Source organism: Gossypium arboreum, chromosome 4 (assembly GCF_025698485.1).
Source record: "Gossypium arboreum isolate Shixiya-1 chromosome 4, ASM2569848v2, whole genome shotgun sequence".
Taxonomy (NCBI): Eukaryota; Viridiplantae; Streptophyta; class Magnoliopsida; order Malvales; family Malvaceae; genus Gossypium; species Gossypium arboreum.
In genome coordinates this window covers 42784928-42790927 of record NC_069073.1, presented here as the reverse complement: position 1 = coordinate 42790927, position 6000 = coordinate 42784928, and positions in this window count along the sequence as shown.

The window sequence follows — 6000 nt, the reverse complement described above, 5'->3', positions numbered from 1 at the left end:
AAGCACTGTGTGTGCGAACTCTATATAAATGGAGGTGTGTCTCCATTGAATTGAGTATGGACAGCGGATCGGGTAAGTACCTCGAGCTCATGACGAATAGGTAATACGTTCATGCTTGGGGTTGAATTTGGTAAGCCTTAAATCTATGTGATGATTGAAATTGTATGGTTGTGCTGGAAAATGAGTTAATGTGTAAAATGCTTGATTATCTTGTTGTGTAGAATATGAAATGTGGATGTATGAATTGGTACGAGATTGGACCGAAAGGTCCGAGGTATTATGGTATAGATTCGATATGGACGAGTACCTAGCCTCATTTGTTGTACATGTAGTAGTAACTTTATCGGTGGATTGATGAATGCTTATGACTTACTGAGTTGTAAACTCACTCGGTGTTTTCTTGTCACCCATTTTAGGTCTCTTGGACTCGTATTGTTATGTGCTCGGAACCGTCGTTGAAGTCATCACACCGGCTGAAATCTTGTGGTATTGCTTTTTGTTGTTGAAGAACATTTGGCATGTATAGGCTATTATATTTTGTCGAATTGTGGGTTGTAAACTTTAAGCCATGTGAAAATGGCCTATGTGGTCGTCGAGTGGGATGTTAGAACCTATAGCCACGAGTCTTAGAAACTCAAATTTTGTTAAGGTGGCCATAATTTGTGTCATGTATGATGGATGATTAAGGCCAAGGAAAAATTCATGAAATTGGCATAGTCTACTGCAGTAACTGTTGCGGACTGCAGCAGTGAGATGAGATTGAAAAATCACTAAAAATAGTATAAGTAGAATTAAATAGTGAGTAAATTATGGAACTGATCCTTGATGAATCTATTTTTATATGGACGAAACGAAACGACCATATGAGCAGTATACTGGGAGATATTAAAGTTCTCGTGAGACAGGGCCAGAACAATTTCTGGGTCCCCTGTCGCGACTTTGAAAATTTACCATAAATTATCCAGAAAGAATTAGGAGTCATGCCTTATATGTACAGATTCCATTTTGAGTCTAGTTTCATTAGAAACAAACGGCACCAGTATTAAATCCCTGTACAGAAAGATATTCAAGTTGTAACGCGCGGAGGTCAGAGCAGTCGATCCCTGTAACATGGGTGACTTTAACAAATAAACTGTACCAATTGGCCCAACCAAAAATTCTAAAAATAAATCCATGGATGGTTATATGAGTCTAAATTCAGGGAAAATTTACGAAACCAGTTTCCGAGTTTTAGAACTCGAGATATGATTTTTAAGGCGACGGTGACGCAGTTTTCCAGCCTGTCCAGAATTGCCAAATTGGTCGGTACTTTAAGAGGATTTGTCTCGTTAACCCCTCGTGTCCGACACCGGCGTCGGTCACGAGTTAGGGGTGTTACAATTTTATTGGTATCAGAGCTATGGTTTAGTCGGTTCTAGGACTACCATAGCGCGTGTGAGTCTAGCTATACATGCCAAATTGATAGTGCTTAATAATGTGATGACTTCTGACGGTTGAAATTTTTGTTTTGATTAGCGATGGAACCCGGGGTAGAGAGACCCTTGGCGGATGACGTTGAAAGTGTAGCGGCTGCTCCTGCGCAAGGGACACCGCTGTTGAGCCTCGGTCATCCGCGAATAATCAAAATGAAGGCGCGAAACAAGCCTTCTTCACTATGATGAATGAGTGGGTCGCGTAATATGCCCGAACCAACCCGGCTGTCCAACCATTCCGAATTTAAACACTCCACCCCAAGAGCCCGCAATGCCTCCGATTCATCGATCCTGTGAGGCTGAGTAAACCACCGTGGACTTGATTAGGAAGCGTGGGGCGAGGAGTTCAAGGCCATAGTTCTTGATGATGCCGAAAAGGCCGAGTTACGCTCGATAACACCATTAGAGTGTTAGATGAATCGTCATGCACACCGATGAATGTCTTAAGTGTGCTATATCCTTGTTATGAGACTCACTTACTATTGGTGGAGGACTTTAATTTCCATAGTCCCAAATGAACGAGTTACTTGGGATTTCTTCCAATCCAATTTCGAAAGAAATACATTAGTCAACGGTTCATCGATCGAAGCGTAAGGAATTCTTGGAACTCAAGCAAGGCCGGATGATCAGATCTGAATCTGAACATGAGTTCGTAAGACTTAGTCGGTATGCTCGGGAGTGTGTGGCTGATGAGGTTGCGATGTGCAAAAGATTTGAAGAAGGATTGAATGAAGAGTTAAAGTTACTAGTGGGAATTTTGGAGATAAAGGAGTTCGTGACACTAGTCGAACGAGCACGCAAGGCGGAAGAACTTGGGAGGGAGAAGAAGAAGGCTGAATTTGAAGCAAGAGATTACCGTAAAAGATCGACGAGTAAAGCTCCGTTCTCGGCTGTAAAGAGGTTCGGGGAGGACACCAAGAAGTCGAGGACGATCGCTGGAATTTCCATTAGAGCCCGACCATTGACGGACTCCAGAGCTACTTGATAGCTAGTGTGGGCAATAATCGTCAAGAGAGACCTGAATGCCCCCAATGTGGAAGACGACACCTAGGTGAATGTTGGGGTAAGTCATTAATAGGGCTGTTATGGATGCGGTTCAAGGACCACTTCATTAGAGATTGCACGGAGCTAGATGAGAGGAATAAGGCGCAAGGTGCAAGACCTAGTGGAACGACGGTGGAGGTAGGCCCCGAGAATCTCTGGAGGTAGGGGTGGTAATCAGAGAGGAGCCTCTAATACGGCCGTCCGATCCGAGACCCGTGCTCCTGCTAGAGCATATGCCATCCGAGCACGAGAGGAGGCATCCTCCCCTGACGTTATCACTGGTACTTTTACTCTCTTTGATACTATTGTGATTGCATTGATTGACCCCGGCTCTACTCACTCATATGTATGTGAAACCTTAGCATCCAGTAAGACTCTACCTGTTGAGTCTACTGAGTTTGTAATTCGAGTGTCAAACCCTTTGGGTCAATACGTGCTTGTTGATAAAGTGTGCAAGGGATGCCCCCTAATAATTCGAGAATCCTGTTTTCTGGCCGATCTGATGCTTCTACCATTTCATGAATTCGATGTTATTCTTGGTATGGATTGGCTGACCGTGCATGATGCGTTGGTGGATCGCAAAGGAAAACCATTGATTTGAGGAGTGCAAATAATGAGGTAGTCCGAGTCGAGTCTCTTGATTTAAAAGGAGTGCCGAATAATATCTTCTATGACCGTCGAAGATATGTGAAAAGGGTGTGAAACATACCTTGCGTATGTGTTTGGGAGTAAAGAGACGGAAAGGAAACTCGAATCGGTACCGTGGTTTGTGAGTATTCGGATGTTTTTCCCGAGGAGTTACCGGATTGCCACCGGTTCGAGAAGTGGAATTGACATCGGTTGTACGGTACTACGCCGATTTCAATAGCCCGTGTCGTATGGCATTAACGGAATTAAAGGAATTGAAGGTTCAATTGCAAGAATTGACGGATAGAGGTTTCGCTCGACCGAGTTTTTCTCCATGGGGCGCTTTGTATTGTTTGTGAAAAAGAAGGACGGAACCATGAGGTTGTGCATCGACTATCGTCAACTCAATAAAGTGACGATAAAGAATAAATATCCATTGCCACGAATTGACGATTTGTTTGATCAATTAAAGGAGCCTCGGTGTTTTCAAAGATAGATTTGAGGTCGGGTACTATCGGTTGAGGTCCGAGAATCGGACATACCCAAAACCGCTTTTAGAGCGAGGTACGGTCACTGAATTCTTGGTGATGCCGTTTGGGCTCACTAATGCCCTACGGTGTTTATGGATTTAATGAATAGAATTTTCAGCCATACTTGGATCGGTTCGTAGTTGTATTTATCGATGACATTTTGGTCTATTCGAAAGATGAAACCGAACATCTTGAACACCGAGGCTAGTGTTGCAAATCTTACGAGATAAGCGATTATCGCAAAGTTCAAGAAATGTGAATTTTGGTTGAAAGAGGTTAGCTTTTTGGGGCACGTGGTGTCCGCATCGGTGTCGGTGGACTGAACAAAATTTCGACCATAGTCAATTGAAACCTCCAAGGAATGTTACCAAGTCGGAGCTTTTTGGGGCTTGCGGTTACTACCGACGGTTTGTGAAAGGATTCTCGATGATAGCCACACCCATGACAAAACCGCTTGAAAGATGTCAAATTTGAATGGACGGAAAAGTGTCGAAAAAGTTTCACCAATTGAAAACCCATTTGACGAAAGCTCCGGTTCTAGTACAGCCGAATCGGCAAAGAGTTTGTCATCTATAGTGATGCCTCCCTACTTGGGTTAGGTTGCGTATTGATGCAAGAAGGTCGAGTTGTGGCCTATCGTCGAGACAATTAAAGCCACATGAGAAAAATTATCCAACCCATGACCTCGAATTGGTCGCCATCGTATTCGCCTTAAAGATATGGCGACATTACTTATTTGGTGAGAAGTGCCAAGTGTATTCGGATCACAAAAGTCTCAAATATTTGATGACTCAAAGAGACTTAAATCTGCGACAAAGACGATGGCTCGAGTTGTTAAAAGATTATGAACTCGTTATTGATTATCACCCGAAAGGCCAATGTGGTTGCGGATGCCTTAAGTCGAAATCACCGTTTGCTTTGACGATGAATGTACACTTGTCTATTCTACCCGACAATGTGTTAGTAGCGAATTGAAGGCCAAACCATTGTTGGCTCATCAAATTCGGGAAGCTCGAAAAGTTGATGAGGAGTTGCTTGCAAAAGCGGGTGAGTGTGTTCGAACAAGGAATCGAGTTTCAAATTGATGATGACGATTGTTTGAGGTTCAGAAGTCGTCTGTGTGTTCCAAAGAATTCGGAACTTATTTCGATAATTCTAAATGAAGCCCATTGTAGTCGAATGTCAATCCACCCGGGTAGTACTAAAATGTACAATGACCTGAAACGCCAATTTTGGTGGCCCGGTATGAAACGAGACATTTCTGAATTTGTTTCAAGGTGTCTGATATGTCAACAAGTGAAAGCAGAACATCAAGTGCCATCGGGATTACTTCAGCCGATCATGATACCCGAATGGAAATGGGATCGAGTCACAATGGACTTTGTATCCGGACTGCCATTGTCAGTGAGTAAGAAGGATGCGATTTGGGTCGTTGTCGATAGACTAACTAAGTCGGCTCACCTTATCCCCGTACGCACGGATTTTTCAATGGACAAATTAGCGGAATTGTACGTTTCTCAGATTGTGAGATTACACGGGGTGCCTATTTCTATCGTGTCGGATAGAGACCCAAGATTTACGTCGCGATTTTGGAAGAAATTGCAAGATGCTTTGGGTACCAAGTCGCATTTTAGCACCGCTTTTCATCCCCAAACCGATGGTCAATCCGAACGGATAATTCAAATACTCGAGGATATGTTGAGATGTTGCATCCTTGAGTTTAGTGGTTCATGGAACGGTATTTACCTTTGATTGAATTCGCCTACAACAATAGCTTTCAATCAAGTATTAAGATGGCGCCTTACGAGGCTTTATACGATCGTAAATGCCGTACCCCATTATTCGGGTGAACTTAGTGAAGGTAAATTCTTGAGGTTGATTTGGTTAAGGATACCGAGCAAAAGTTCGAGTAATTCGTGAAAGTTTGAAAGTCGCCGGATCGCCAAAAGTCGTATGCGGATTTGAAAAGAAAAGATGTTGAATATCGGGTTGGAGACAAGGTCTTTCTCAAAGTTTCACCACGGAAGAAGGTGCTTAGATTTGGCCGTAAGGGCAAATTGAGTCCGAGTTCATCGGTCCATATGAAGTATCTGAACGAGTTGGGCGATGGCGTATCGATTAATATTACCCCGAGCTCGAAAAGATTCACAACGTTTTCCATGTTTCGATGCTTGACGATATAGGTCGACCCACACACGTAATTACTCCATCCGAGGTCGAGGTTCACCTAATTTGAGCTATGAAGAAGAGCGGTTCGCATTACGATGCGTGAAGTAAAAGAGTTCTGAAACAAGAAAATTCCATTGGTAAAGGTGTTGTGGCATAAA